Below are 16745 nucleotides of genomic sequence, written 5' to 3'. Positions count from 1 at the left end.
GCCCTGTTCCCCAGTCAGCCCTCCCCTCTATCACCCCCCTCCCCTCTCATCCCCTTTTCCCTTCCTTTCTTGTAGGGCAAGATAAATTTCTACACCCCATTGCCTGTGTATCTTATTTTCTAGTTGCATATAAAAACTTTTTTTGTTTTTGAACATCTGATTTTAAAACTTTGAGTTCCAAATTCTCTTCCCTCTTCCCTTCCCACCCACCCTCCCTAAGAAGTTGAGCAATTCAACCTACGCCACACATGTATTATTATGTATAACCCTTCCACAATACTCATGTTGTGAAAGGCTAACTACATTTTGCTCCTTCCCAACCCATCCCGCTTTATTGACCTCATTTTATTTTTAATATAGTTATTAAACCCAAATAAGCTGAGGGAGCCAAGTAACACATTGGATGACAGTCAGGATCCAAAAGAATTTTGACATGAAAAGCACTGGACTATATGATAAATGTAAAGTGATATACTTGGGTACAAAAAAAATCAGTATCACAAATATTTTAGGGGGTTGGGTGACCCAGTTATCCAACACTTTACCTGAAAAAGATTTAGGGCTTTAAGTGGGCTGAAAGCTCAACAGGAGTCAACAATATGATGCGCCAGTCAAAAATCTAACAAAATTTTGGCCTGCAACAGGAGAGGCACAGCTTCCAAGTACAAGGAGGTGGGAGTAACTATGTACTGCATATGCCCTTATCAGATATCATCTGGAATATTATGTTCTGGGAAACACAGCTGAGGAAGGAAAGTGACAGTCTGGAGAACATCCAAGAAAGGACAAGGGTGGTGAAAGAAGGCCTTGCACCAATGTTATCTGAGGAATGATCAAAAGGAAGAGGGATATTTATCCTGAAGAAGAGCAGAGTTGGGTAGGAGACCATGACAGCCATGTTCAAGAATTAAAAGTTCTATTTGACGCCAGGGTGACAAATCAGGAGCAATGGGTAGAAACTGCAAAGAGGTTCTCTTAGGCATGATGTCAGGAAAATTTTCCTTGAAATTAAAGCTATCTAAAATAGCTTCAAGAGGTGGTAGATTCTCCCTCTTTGGAGATTTTGAAGCAGAAGCTCAATGACTACTTTTGTATAGTAGTGGAAACTTCTTTCAGGTTTCGGGTTGAATTAGATGACCACTATATTCTTTCCAATTCTCAAATTCTGTGATTCTGAGTTTTGGAGTATACTACTAACATTTTGATTAGTACAGCATTAACACTTTGGACTTATTTAATGAGCACAATTTTATTTACTAGATTAGTTTGGTCAAATTAAGAGCCCTGATCTCTAATTTTTTACTACTTTATTTCTAGAAACAGTTCTTGTTTTCAGTTGATATATATCACATAAGTATCAAAGTACCATCCTAGATATTTCAAATATTTGCCATTATTTTAAATGTTATCAGGCTTTTTTATTATTTTATGTGTATGTATGAGTATATATATAGAAATCCTGATTATTTTATGGATTATTTTATATAGGCTGCTACATTTCTGAAGCTGTCTGATTTCAATGTTTTCACTGATTCTGATTTTTAACTAAACCAAGACCTAATGTGCAAACAGAATTTGCTTCATCCTTACCAATGCCTATTACTTTAATTTCTTTTTCTGACCTTCTTGCTTTGTCTAGTATTGGTAGGACTAAGTCAAATAATGATGGTGAGAGTGAGTAGCCTTGCTTAAGCACTATCCTAAGTGGGAAAGATTTTACATGCAAAAATTGACATCAATGTACGTAATAAATCATAATTATCCATTCCTAGCCATATGTTTTCCCCCCACACATTTTATCAATGCCTTGGACAAAGTCTTAGATAGTATGTTGTTCAAATGTATGGATGACAGATAGCTAAGAGGCATAACCAACACAGTGAATGAGTCAATACCCAAAAAGATCTTGATTAGTTAGAGTTAATTAAATAAGACAAAATCCTATTGGGATAAATGAAAAGTCTCACTCTTGGGTATAAAACTCACAAGAACAAGAAGGAAGAGGTATGGTTGGAAAGCAGTTTGTCTGGAAAAGATTTGGAAGCTTTAATGAGTTCCAAGCTCAACATGTCAGCAATGTGATGTTGCAGCCTAAAAAGCTAGAGCAATTATGGGTTGCATTTAGAGGGGCCCAGTTTCCAGGAATAAGTGATAATCCCACTGCATTCTGTTCTTGTCAGATCTCATCTGTAGTATTGTGTTTAATTATGGGCAGCATAATTTAGGAAACACATTGGTATTGCAGAAGATCATCTAGAGGAGGGCATTTAGGAGGAGCAGTCAAAAGAAATAATTCATCCCTGAATTTTACTTTTATTCAAGAATATTTGGAGCAATTTTCTGGGAAAAAATGGTGGTTAGATGTCTTCACATTTTTGTACATAATTCCATGATTCTCTCTCCAATCACCATCTTGAAATTCTAACATTTTTGTACACAAAATTCTTAAGCACTCCTTTTCAGGTAAATTGTATTTGAATGTTTCATTGCATTTTCTATTTCCATAAACTGGCCATCCAGCCTGAGAATTTTATTTCCCATTAATTCCATTCCTTTATTCAATTTGTCCATCCCTTTCTCCGTGTAGTTTATATGTCATCAATTTGACCTGTATGATGAAATCACTTGTACAATCTATAATAAAAATTCTCATTACAGACTACTTACTTATAACACAGCTTTCTTCAGTGATATCTAATTTTTCTCTACCTTAAAGTATATACTAACCAATTTTATCTACCTTGTGTTAGCTCCATCTTTATTTTTTGAGCATTGTGAGAAATATTTTTTCTTCTTTTCAAGGTCTTTTAGTACATGGTATAATTTCATTGTATTGAAAGTTTCCTTCTTTTTCTTGCTGCTTAATCAACTTCCTTGTCTTTTCTATTTCCTTATCTGAGAGCTTCTTACGAGGCTCTTTTAATTTATTCATGTGGCAAGTCCACTTGGGGGAGAGCATGTCTGTTCATGAGCTGAGCTCTTCCCTGATTTTCAATAATTGCTTTTTCATGACTTGCCCTTGTCTTTATCAGATACCTCCTACAATCAAGTAATAGTATAATGTTCACAACAGACAACTGCTGACAGAAGAGGTCTTATCAAAATTTTGTACTTAGAGAAAGACATTTGTTTCTATTACACAGAAAGTTCATGAGGAATTTGTGAAGCATATGATTTTATCACAGTATTGATCAATAGCTGGCTTGAAACTAGGATTAATTTAATCATTTCATTAGAAGCTGGTCACTACATTTTAAAAAATCTTACTAGTCTTCTAAAAAGAAAATTTGGATCTGAAACACATTTTAGTCAGTGTGTACTCAAGGTGGGGATTGCTGAGAAGACATCAAATGGTCAAGGTATTCTCACACTATTTTATCAAAAGATCAAAGACAGCAGGAGTGAAGAAACCTTTAAAACTGTTTTAAGTACACGTCAGATGTTCTTATCCTCTCAGGCCACTAGAGTAGTGAGAGCTTCTTTTCTCAGGTACTGCTGACACAGAATGAGAAATGACACTGCTTTCTGCAGGATCATCTCATTTCTTGGCAGTTGTTAGCATCTGAGCAGTGGTGTGTAAACCAAAGAGGTACCAATGCCCTGGTGACTGAAATGTTGTGAAAATGATTTCAGAGTAAAGCATACTGTAACTGACTTGGAAAACTTCCACACAACCATGCTGTATTTCTGGAAATCTGAAATGCCATCATTTGATGGAACTTTGGAACTTAGTCAAGGATAATGGTGTATATTTCCTGAAAATGTTTCTTTAGCGCATCATCCATTGCCAGCCGAATGCATTTGGATCTATGACCACTCTAAGCAGGGCTGGCTTTCCTTCAGGGATTAAAAAGCATTGTTCTATAACACACGGTGAATTCTTTAAGAAAACAAGATTCTGAAATACACCTTGCTTTGCCATCATGGAGCTAGATGTGTTTATGAGGGATTAGGGTTTGCCATTCATCTTAAATCCCATAGCATGAGAAGGCAATCAGATGAAGCCATGGACATGATTACATCACACCTCAGTAGCAACTTCCTATGTCTTAACATCCTTTTCTGTTGCTCTCCTTGTTCAAAAAGCCGATGGACAGCAGATGTCAATAAATCAACAAGCATTTATTAAGGGCTGACTATGTGCCAGGCAGTATGTATGGTTAGCTCTGAGGATACAAAGAAAAGCAAAAAAACACTCCCCGCTGTCATGGAGCCTACATTCTACTGGAAAGACAAGATTGAAGTAATTAAGCATGTTCCCCATACTCAAAGAGTAGATAAAAAATAATCTGAAAGGAGAAACCTCTAGCATCTGGGAAAATAAGAAAACCCTCCTGCAGAAGGATTTAAACTAAGACTTGAATCATTTTCAGCAATTATATATAGGTGACACACTTTGGCTTGGAAGTGTAATACTTAGAGAGTACGAATCCTCAGGGCGCTAACAGTCTAGATGAGGAGATAGAATTAACATGCCTAAATTAATTATTGACCATTACAGGACAAACACAGATACACAGACAGATAGATAGACAGATAGATAGATAGATAGATAGATGGATGGATGGATACATAGATATAGATCTTTAAAAATTTTTATTTAAAGTTTTGAGTTCCAAATTCTATTCCTCCCTCCCATCATCCCTGAGATAGTAAACAATCAGACATAGGTTATATGTGTACAATTATGAAAAACATTTCCATATTAGTCATTTTGTACAAGAAGACTCAAAAAAATGAAATAAAAAAGTGAAAAATAGCATGCATCAGTCCGTACTCAACCAATATCAGTTTTTCCTCTGGAGGCAAATATTGTGCTTCATCATTAGTGCTTTGGGACTCTCTTGGATCACTGTATTGCTGAAAGTAGCTAAGTCATTCACTTCATCAAATAATGTTGCTGCTACTGTGTACAACGTTCTCTTGGTTCTGTTCACTTCACTAGACATCAGTTCATGTGAGTCTTTACATGTTTTTCTGAAAACATCTTGAAGTCATCTTTCAGTACAATAATATTCCATTACAATTATATACCACAGCTTGTTTAGCCATTCCCCAACTGATGGGCATCCCTTTGATTTCCAATCCTTAACCACCATAAAAAGAGCTGCTATAAATATTTTTATACAAATAGGTCCTTTTTCCTTTTTTGATGTCTTTGGGATATAGACCTAGCAGTGGTATTGTTGGATCAAAAAGTATGCAGTTTTATAGCCCTTTGGACATAGTTCCAAATTGATCTCCAGAATGATTGGATCAGTTCACAATTCCACCAACAGTGCAACAATACCAGTTCTCAAACATCCAACATTTTCCTTTTTTTGTCATATTAGCCAATCTGATAGGTGTGAGGTGGTACCTCAGAGTACAAACATATACAATTGATAGACTTTGTGGTACAGGCTACAAGTCTTAGAGGATATTGAAGAAAAGGAAAGATTAATGTGTACTAGGTCACTAGATTTAGAGACAGGAAAGACCTAGAATTCTAATTCTTTCTCTGACACTTATGTGACCAAGGGCATCACTTAATCTTTTCAAATCTCAGCTTCCTCCTCTATAAAATGTAAATACTAATACCTGATATATATAAAAATTTATATATGATATATATTATATATTTTATATGCATACACATACATATGTATTATGTATGTATATACATAATATATTAGTAAATATATAGTATAGTATTGATTACGTACTAGTGACATATGCATATTTGTTTCTCAGATATTACTGTAATTGTTTTTGTTACCCATGTGGGAAAATTTCTTGTAATAATGGGATTTGAGCAAGGCTTTGAAAGAAGGACTTGTAAATGTGTAACCAAAGGGAGAAAAGAAGGAATTGTACATGGAGAGGAACCACAGGAACAAAGATCAGGACAGAAAATGAGAGACTAATCTAAGGAGATGAGCGTTTCAGGAATAGTTTATGTGAGGGAATGGTAGGAAATAGATTTGTTGGAAAAGGCAGGACTGGATGATGAAGTACCTTAAAACTCAAACAGAATGGTTAAGTTTTGATAGAGTAAGCGATAGGGAAACTTTGTTCACACTAACCCCCAGCTCAAAAGTTGAAGTGGCTCCCCATTGCCTACTAAATAAAGTCCAAATGACTCTGCAATCCAAACCAAACTGAACTTTGCAGCTTTTTTTCTCATTTTAAAAATCTCCTTTATGTGCTGCAGCCAAACTAACCTGAATAGATCGTGTCCTTTGACAGTACTACCTAATCTTTGAATCTTCCTTGGAGAAAAAAAGTTTCCCTGTGGTTGAGCTATCCTGATTGGTGAGTGAATGTAAATTTTCCTGACTACTATATCTAGCCAGCTCTAGACTTTACTTAATATTGATCTACCTAGGATATCTCACTATCTACCATGCCAGCTATGTATGGACCTCATGCCCCTGCTTCCGCTCTCTTGCTCTGAGATCAGTAGTGTAGCATTTCCTAAACCAAAACTCCTTTTCTAGGCATTACGTCTTATATGTATTGTGTCCCCATATTAGAATGTAAGCATCTCAAGGACAACAATGAACAATGTCACATTTTTGCTAAATATGCCTCGGTACCTAATACAGCTCTTGGTACATAAGGTGCTTAGCTAATTTTTCTCTTCTTCATTGACGTATTCATACATTCATTCCCACCATGCAGCTCTAATTCCATGATCTACACTTGCTGAAATCTGAGAATTAAAGTTACTTCCTACACAAACTTTCCTAATCATCACAACTGAAAAAGAATCATCCCTCTCTGAGCCCTTTTCACATTTGCTTATGCTTTACCCTTTTGTGTATATGTATTGTTTCACCTTCTACATTGTAGATCCTCTGAGAGCAAGAATGGATTTCTTATTTATCTATGTATCCTCCTAAACTTAACACAATATCTGGGTGATAGTAGGCACTTAATAAGTGTTCCTTGATCAATAACTAAATGTTGAATGAAGTGAACACTAAGGCAGGAGTTTAAGGAATGTTATCCTAGTACCAGTAGGCAAAACAAATTAGAGATGTGGAGAAACTTCAGTCAAAAGTGCCCCCCCCCCCAAAAAAAGGCTGTCATAGTTTTCCATATTTGAGTTTATTAAGAATTAGAATAAAGGGAAATGTCAGAGTAGAGGCAGCACTCGCCTGAGCTCTCCCCAAATTCCAAACAACTTTAAAATAACAATTCAAAATAAATTCTGGTGTGGCACAATAAGCAAAAGGATGAGGTGAAATAATTTTCCAGCCCAAGACAACTCTGAAGGTTGAGCACAGTCCAATGCAGTCTGCCTGGTGGCAGCAAGCCTCGGGGTGACTGAATCAGCAGCTAAGGCTCTTCTCATCCTACAGATGGTAAGAGGGTCAGACAACTAGACAGAAGGAGATTATAGGGGACCTTTTGCTGCCACTGGGTGCAGGACACTGTTGCATTATCCATACATGGTATAAGAAAGAACACTAGCACACCAGAGTTTGTGGCCATAGTGGAACAGGGAGCCTGGTCACAGTTCCAGGGCAGAAAAGAATGCTTGTGGTCACTCATAGAACAAAAGCATAAGACAGGAGAGAAGTGTCCTTAGGTCATACCATCTTGGAAGAACTGAAAACTTACAGACATGTAGAACTACCTCTGAAAACAGCAGCACTGAAAACCTGAAGCTTGGAATAGGGTCCCCTCCACTGCAGAAGAGCTTAACTTTAACATAAAGTCACGAAATAGGCTAGAAAAAGGAACAAACATCAACAATAAAAAAGAGCCTGACCATGGAAAAAAAGTTACTATGACTGTAGGGAAGGCCAAAACAAAAAACTCAGAAGACATCAAAGTCAAAATAGCTGTATTGAAAGCCTCAAAGAAAAATGTGAATTGGTTTCAAGGCCAAAAGGAATTCCTTGAAGAGTTCAAAAAAGATTGTGAAAATCAAATAAGAAATCATGAAAAAAGAGTCAACAGCTTGGTAAAGGAGGCACAAAAAATACTGAAGAAAATAACACCTCAAAAAACAGAACAGGCCAAATGATAAAATAAATAAAATAAAAAGATACAAAAATCCACAGAAGAGAAGAATTCCTTAACAAGCAAATTTGGCCAAATAGAAAAAGACATACAAAAATTCACTGAATAAAAGAACTCCTGTTATGGTAATTAGTGTGGGACTCTTTTTACTCTTTTCTCTTTTGGAATGCTGAGGTAATCAAGTACCTTTGATGAGTTTTGCCTTTCAAATGTAATGGCAAGCAAAGTAGACTTTTTGTTGTCTTTGTTTTGGAGTGCTTCTCAGCACTGAGGAACTTATGATTGAATAAAAGGTCTTTGATGACCTGCTTTCGTCAAGAGAAGGCCTACTTCACATGGGTTTGAGTCGCATGGTTGTAATACCCTCTGAACCTGAAGAAGCATATATAAACTTAGAGGTTAGCATTTTGCCTTTGGGGGCACACTCACTGAAAGAGTGTTGGTGATGAGACTCTAGGTAGCCATTGAAGCAGCCTGCCCCTCCTGCCCCCGCTTTGAAAACCCAGATGTTGGTACTTCTCTCTGGTAACTACATATGTATTGTAATTGGGTCAGACAGATAAAAGCCTGTCTATTAATTTGTTTGTAATTTCTGTTTGTATTTGCTCTGAAGTTCAGGGTGCTGGCTTTTCCCCCTGAACTAAGTGAATGGTATATGTATGTTTAATTAAAATAAGATCATTAACCCCTTAAAGTTGCTTTCCTTAGAAAGGCATATCAAATGACCTGTTACAGCAGCCCTCTGGTGAGCTCTTGTTGTTGGTCTCATTGTTGGTCTTTCATCTCCACAGCAGCTGCTAGCAATATTGTTTTATGACTCCTAAGAAAGTAGAATTAGCCAAATGGAAAAGGAGTTACAAAACTCACATAAGAAAATAATTCTTTAATAATTAGAATTGAGCAAGTGGAAGCTAATGACTGCATGAGACATCAAGAAACAATAAAATAAAATCAAAACAATGCCAAAATAGAAGAAAATGTGAAATATCTCATTGGAAAAAACAAATGAACTGGAAAGTAGACCTAGGATTGCATAGTACATTTGCAGTTTCATGTGTAAATCATCTTTTTTTTACTATACTATGTTTTGGAAATGCTTTTTTATTTCATAAATTAAAAATAAAATTTAAAAAAGAATTATTGGACTACTTGAACACGATGATAAAGGGGGGGGGGTGCTAGGCATCATCTTTCAAGAAATTATGAAGGAAAACTGTTCTGATATCTCAGAACCAGAAAGGAAAACAGAAATTAAAAGAATTCACCAATCACCTCCTGAAAGAGATCCCAAAAAGAAAACTTCCAGGAATATTATAGACAAATTCCAGACCTCCCAGGTCAAGGAAAAATACTGCAAGTAGCCAGAAAGAAACAATTCAAATATCACAAGGCCACAGTCAGTAAAACACAGGATTTAGCAGTTTCTACATTAAAGAACTGAAGGAGGGCTTGGAATATGATATTACAGAGGGCAAAAAGTTAGGATTACAACAAATAATCACCTACCCAGCAAAACTGAGTATAATCCTTGGGGGGGGGGGGGTGGATATTCAATGAAAAAGAGAGCTTTAAAACATTTCTGATGGAAAAAAATGAATAGAAAATTTGACTTTCATATACAAGACTCAAGAGAACCAAAAAAGATAAACAGGAAACAGAAGGGACTCAGTAAATTTAAACTGTGTACATTCCCACATGGAAAGATGATACCTGTAACTCCTAAAAACTCTGTTATTATTAGGGCAGTTAAAAGTATACATATACAGAGGGCACAAGTATGAATTGACCACAATGAAATGATCTAAAAAAAATAAAATTAAGGAGTCAAAAAGAGGGATATACTGGGAGAAAGGAAAGGTAAAATGGGGTAAATTATCTCACATAAAAGAGGCAAGAATGAGTTTTTCAGTAGAGGGGGAAATGGCGGGGTAGCAGACAATGCTTCAACTTTACTCTCACTGGAATTGGCTCAAAGAGGGAATAACACATATACACAGTTGGGTATAAAAATCTATCTTACCCTATGTGGAAGTAGGAGGGTTATATGAGAAGGGATAGTTGATAGAAAGGAGGGTAGATTGGGGGAGGCAGTGGACAGAAGCAAAACAATTTTGAGGAGAGGCAGGGTGGTGGGAGAGAGACAGACTCAGAGACAGAGAAGGAGAGGGGGAAGGGGAGAGAGGGAAGCAGGGGGAGAGAGACGGGGGAGAGGGGGAGGAGAGAGAGGGAGGAGAGACAGAGAGACAGAGAGACAGAGAGAGAGAGAGAGAGAGAGAGAGAGAGAGAGAGATGGATGGGGTGTAACAGGATGAAGGGAAATGCATAATTAATAATCATAACTGTGAAAAAATTACATCAAGTTTCTCAAAGGCCTCATTTCTCAAATATATAGAAAATTGCCTTAAATTTATAAGAATATGAGTCATTCCCCAATTGATATATGGTCAAGGGATATGAACAGGCAGTTTTCAGATGAAGAAATCAAAGCTATCTATAGTCATATGAAAAAGAAATACTCTAAATCACTACTGATTAAAGAAATGCAAAATAAAACAACTCAGAGATACCACTTCATACTTGACAGATTGTCTAATATGACAGAAAATGAAAATGACAAATGTTGGAGGGAGTGTGGGAAAACTGGGACACCAATGCACTGTTGGTGGAGTTGTGAACTGATCCAAACATTCTGGAGAGCAATTTGGAACTATGCCCAAAGGGCTATAAAACCATGCATACCCTTTGATTCATCAATACCACTGTTAGGTAATAATTTTAAAAATAGGTAATAATAAAAAATTAAAAAGGAAAAGGACTTATATGTACAAAAATATTTATAGTAGCGCTTTTTGTGGTGGCAAAAAATTGGAAATTGTGGGGGCTGATCATCAATGGGGAAATGCCTGGACAAACTGTGGTATATGATTGTGATGGAATAGTATTGTGCTATAAGAAATGATGAGCAGGGTGCTTTCAGAAAAACCTGTAAAGATTTAACATGAACAAATGCAAAGTAAAGTGAGCAGAACCTGGAGAACGGTATACACAGTAAACAGTAATACTATATGATGATCAACTATGAATGACTTAGCTATTCTCAGCAATACAATGATCCAAGATGATTCTGAAAGATTTGTGATGAAAAATGCTGTGTCCAAAGAAAGAACTGATAGGATCTGAATGCAGATCAAAGCATATTTTTGCTCTTTCTTTCTTTCTTTTTTTTTGGTCTGTGCATTCTTTCACAATATGACTAGCATAAGAACATGTTTTTCATGACTGCACATCTATAACCTATATCAAATTGCTTGCCTTCTGAATGAGGGGGGAGGAGAAGGAGAAACAGAGAGAATCTGAAACTCTAATTTGATAAAAATGTTTTTTACATGTAATTGGAAAAATACAATATTTTTTTAAAAAAAGAATTAGGACTAGTGGAGCGGTGGTAAGAATAGAAACATAAGACAGATTCTAGAAGCAGTTTTTAAAAAAAGGAATTTATAGGCCTTAATGACTATAGATAAAGATCATGATGGTACTGAATGAGTCAGAGCTGCTTCCATGTGTTCAAGATTAAGTGACTGGGTGCATGATAATGCTATCCATGAAGAGAAGAAAGATAATGTGAATATTTATTGTCTGGTAAATGGGAAATTTACTCTAATTATGTAGTAAAATAGTTAAATTACATTTCTGAAGCCTCAAAAATTAAAAAGACTATTTGTATGAACAACTTTCAACATTTCACAAAATTTCACATTTTAGTCTAATGACCATATGCTAAAAGAACTCATCCCTGAATGATCTAAACAACTATGAAGGAAGGGTCTTGAATGCCTTCTGTTTGTTAATGCATGTTTCAGGACACAGGAATCACAAGGAGATCTCTGGGGAAAAGCAAGCATATCACCCAGCAAACTCCAAAAGTTCCAGGATCACCCAGGATCTGTGGAAATAATGTTGACCTGAAATGTTAAGTGATGAACACATAGACTGAGAAAGAATTTAGGAGTAACAATGGGTCATGAATGGTGGAATGAGGGAGAAAACTGATCCCAGAGAGAATGAAAATAGCAATTAACCTTGAACCAGCCTCAGGGATCAGGATGTAAATGAATTGGACAACGAATTCACTAATTAATCCTATAAGTTCTACAGAGACTATGACTGACCCTCCGGAAAGAAAAGAAATTGGAGGTCACTGGAAGGGAAGCTATAATGATTATCTTCTCTTTTATAATGCCTTTAGTCAATCTGTTCAAAGAGTTATATTTTGTTAGCCTTAGCACTATGTTGGCTATGGACTATCCATGGTAATAAGTAATAATAAACATTTATATAGTGCCTACTATGTGCTAGGCACCATGTTAAGTGCTTTCAATCATCATCTCATTTGATCCTCACAACAACCCTAGAAGGTATGTAATATTAATTTTTTTATTTAATATTTTTAGTTTTCAACATTGATTTCCACAAGAATTTGAGTTACAAATTTTCTCCCCATTTTTACCCTCCCCCCATCCAAGAGGGCATATATTCCTACTGCCCCATTCCCCAGTCAGCCCTACCTTCTGTTACCCCATTATCCCCCCAACCCCTCTTCCCATACTTTCTTGCAGGGCAAGATAGATTTCTATGCCACATTGCCTGTATATCTTATTTTCCAGTTGCATGCAAAACAACTTTTTTTTGAACATCTGCTTTCAAAATTTTGAGTTCCAAATTCTCTCCTCTCTTCCCTCCCCACCCACCCTCCCTAAGAAGGCAAGCAATTCAACACAGGTCACATGTGTATCATTATGTAAAACCCTTCTACAATACTCATGTTGTAAAAAATTAACTATATTTTGCTCCCTCCTATCCTGTCCCACTTTATTCAATTTTCTCCCTTGACCCTGTCCCTTTTTAGAAAGTGTTTGCTTTTGATTACCTCCTCCCCCTATCTGCCCTCCCTTCTATCATCCCCTCTTTTTTTATTTCATTCCTCCTTCTTTCCTGTGGGGTAAAATACCCATTTGAGTGTGTATGTTATTCCCTCCTCAAGTCAAATCCGATGAGAGCAAGATTCACTTATTCCCCCTCACCTGACCCTCTTCCCTTCCAACAGAACTGCTTTTGATTGCCACTTTCATGCAAGATAATTTACCCCATTCTATCTCTCCCTTTCTTCTTCTCTCAATATATTCCTCTCTCATCTCTTAATTTGATTTTATTTTTTAGATATAATCCCTTCATATTCAACTCACCCTGTGCAATCTACGTATATGTATGTATGTATATATAACATATATACATACATACATATATGTATATATATATATATGTATATATATATATATATATATATATACACATATTCCCTTCAGCTACCCTAATACTGAGATATCATGAATTATACACATCATCTTTCCATGTAGGAATGTAAACAAAACAGTTCAACTTTAGTCAGTCCCTTATGATTTCTCTTTCTTGTTTACCTTTTCATGCTTCTCTTGATTCTTGTGTTTGAAAGTCAAATTTTCTATTCAGCTCCCGTCTTTTCACTGAGAAAGCTTGAAAGTCCTCTATTTAATTGAAAATCCATATTTTGCCTTGGAGCATGATACTCAGTTTTGCTCAGTAGGTGATTCTTAGTTTTAATCCTAGCTCCATTGACCTCTGGAATATCATATTCCAAGCCCTTCAATCACTTAATGTAGAAGCTGCTAGATCTTGTAAGGGGGGCAGAATAGAGTCATGGAGATGACTACATTTAGTTTGGGGATATCTTATGATGATGAACAAATGTTAATTATTAATTATTATTAATTATTGTTAATTATTAAATGTTAAATATTAATTATTCTTACAGATAGGCAGCTTAGTGTCAGAATAAGCTAGGTTCAAGTCCCAACTCTGATACACATTGACTGCCTAACCCAGGGAAAATCCCTTAACATCACAGTGCTCTAAGCAACTGTTAGTTCATAATGCACAGATATAGGAAAGGGAAGGGAACAAACATTTATTAAGCACCTACTGTGTGCCAGCCACTGTACTGAGGGCTTTATAGATATTTATATCTTAGGTTGCAAGGACCTCAGAGGCCAACCAATCCCTCTTATTCTACCGAAGAGGAAATAAAGACTGAGAGAGTTTATGACTTGACCAAAGCAACATACACAGTAAATGTCAGAGGTGGGATTTTAATCCAGTTCCTCTGATTCCAGCTGGAGCCAGGGCTCTTTGCAGAAAAATCACTAATCTCAAAAGCATTGGTCCAAATGATAATAAAAAACTTCATATACATAGAAGGCAATATTAAGTTAATACACAACACAAACCCACGTCTCTCATCTCTTTTGAACGATTAAGGGCTACTAACGCCCATTTTAAAACTTCATGCAATTATTTGTTACAATCAGTTTTTTTTTATTTGAAGGTTATAATTTAAACAACAGCCACCAGCAAAATATGTATTTAAATAAAGAAAATAAAAATCATTATTCAATAAAATCACAAACCACAAAATAATTTATAATTGAAGTATATGTTAGTGTAACAAAATAATAAAAAAATTTTCATTTCCCTTTCTGTTTTCCTCTTCTTCTGTGAATGACTTTTGAATTTGTTGCTATAATTGTTATTTGCACAGATATAATTGACATGTGTATTATTGTTCTATTCCTTTTTTCTTCGGGTTGTATATGTAACTCACTTATGGTCTACTCCCCAAATTACAATTAGCACTTACCAACTGGATCCCAAAGGGTATACCTATGTTCTACGAATAATCCTGTGAGCAGCTTCTCCAAACACTACTCATGCACCTCCAACAACGTGCCTCTCATTGGCAGTCAGCCAGAAAAACAATTAGCTTTCAGCAATGGTATTTACTAAAATGGCATAGTAAGAAAAACTGTTACCAATATTTCCCAAAATCCTATGGCACACTATCCTATAAATACACACAACAGAAGAGTGGGTTCAAACATAAAGTACATTAGTAACGAGGCGCACGTGTAGGAAAGATGCGTGAGAGGACAACTGTGTTAACAGTTAACTCACAAGTCCTCATACTGTGCAGCCAAGAACGTATTTCTTTCCATTGAGACCTCAACAAGCTCACTTTCAGTTGCAGATCTCTGATGAATGAGCCACTCAGCTGCATTCCCAGGATCTGTTTCTTTCTTGAGTCCAGAGTCAACATTTCTCTCCACCATGAGAGGTCATGATCCCTGAAGTTGTCACCTTCTTTGAGTGGATATCTCACTCTATCTGTTTCTATCTTCTATGTGCTTTGCTGCTCCAGATGGATTCACTGTCTCCAACTTGCCCAACACCTTTGATCCCATAACTAACATGGGGGAAGTGAGGAGAGTCCCCAGTTAGTCAATCTTGAAGCCCAAATCACAAAGGATTGCCCCAAAATGCTCCATACGCACAGTGGAGGATATAGAGCACTGGACCCGAAGTCAGGAAGAGTGAAAATCTGACTTCCCTCCCCTTGCTACCTCCTGGTACAAGTACAAATTATCCCTGAACCTGGAACCCTTAGTTCCCAAACTAATTTAATATTTTTTTTTTCTACAGGGTGTTCCTAAAGTCTGGACACATAGGCAAAAATGCATATTTTCAAGAAACAAAATGAAATTTTCCAACCACATTTTATTTAATTGGAACATTAACAAATAAGATCTTCAATATGATTTCCATCATTTGTGACGCAAAGGTTGATGTGCTTTGCAGGATTCATGTAAACTCGATGCTATAACCACACATTGCCATCAATTTTCCTATGTGTCCAGACTTTAGCAACACCCTGTATATAGTACCAAGGGGTATGAATAATTTTCTCAGCTAAAGATATTGTTCTCTTCTTGACCAAATTAGAAAGTATTTCCCACCTGACAAAGGGATTGGGGAATAGACAAATGTTTATACATTATGAATTTAATCCTGTACGAATACTTTATTGTGAGCTTATAGGAAAATTCTTTAATATTTTTGTACTTTATAATTATATCCTTTTTATTGACTCTGTGACCAGATCATTTGAGGTGGGATGGGGAATCCTCTACCTTATGTATAAATCTTCCCATATTTCATCTTACACAATTCAGTCTTATTTGTCTATAGTAAATGTTGTTACAAGTGTCTTCCATGGTGTGGTGAGAATTCATCAAATACTGTTCTACTGACTTGATGAAAGATGAAGGGGTATACTAAGAAGTACTGCTCTCTTCAGATTCTCTTAGAAGACCTGCCTGAGTATTTTCAGAAAGAAAATACTAGAGGTGAAACCTTCTTGTCTTTTTTATTTTTGGTATGTTTATGTTGCCCTTGAAAAATCCTGATATTCTCCAATTGAAAAATAGTGAAAACAGACAGTTTTCAGAAGAAATCAAAGTTATCAATGGCCATATGGTAAAATGCTGTAAATCAATAATAATTAGGTAAATGCAAATTAAAACAACTCTGAGGAACCACCTCATACCCATCAGAATGGCAAAATATTTCAAAAAGGAAAATGACAGGTGCTGGAGGGGATGTGGAAAAATAGGTATACCAATTTATTCTTGATGGAGTTGTGATGGAGAACAATTTGGAACTATGCCTAAAGGGCTATTAAACTGTGCATATTTGACCCAACAATATCACTACTAGGTCTGTATCCTAAAGAGACTGAATAAAAGGGGAAAGGCCCTATTTGTACAAAAAAAAATACTTATGGCAGCTCCTTAGGGGGTCAC

The 16745-nt window shown here is 36.2% G+C and overlaps 1 pseudogene; it reads right to left on the bottom strand.

Moving 5' to 3' along the window:
- LOC118837163 overlaps nucleotides 1-15215 on the bottom strand; it is a 101520-nt pseudogene extending 86305 nt beyond the window's left edge.
- Between the last annotated feature and the right edge of the window lie 1530 nt (nucleotides 15216-16745).

The sequence above is a fragment of the Trichosurus vulpecula genome, chromosome 2, assembly GCF_011100635.1.
Source record: "Trichosurus vulpecula isolate mTriVul1 chromosome 2, mTriVul1.pri, whole genome shotgun sequence".
Lineage (NCBI taxonomy): Eukaryota > Metazoa > Chordata > Mammalia > Diprotodontia > Phalangeridae > Trichosurus > Trichosurus vulpecula.
Note: the sequence above shows the minus strand (reverse complement) of the source record. Positions and strands in the feature narration are given on the sequence as shown.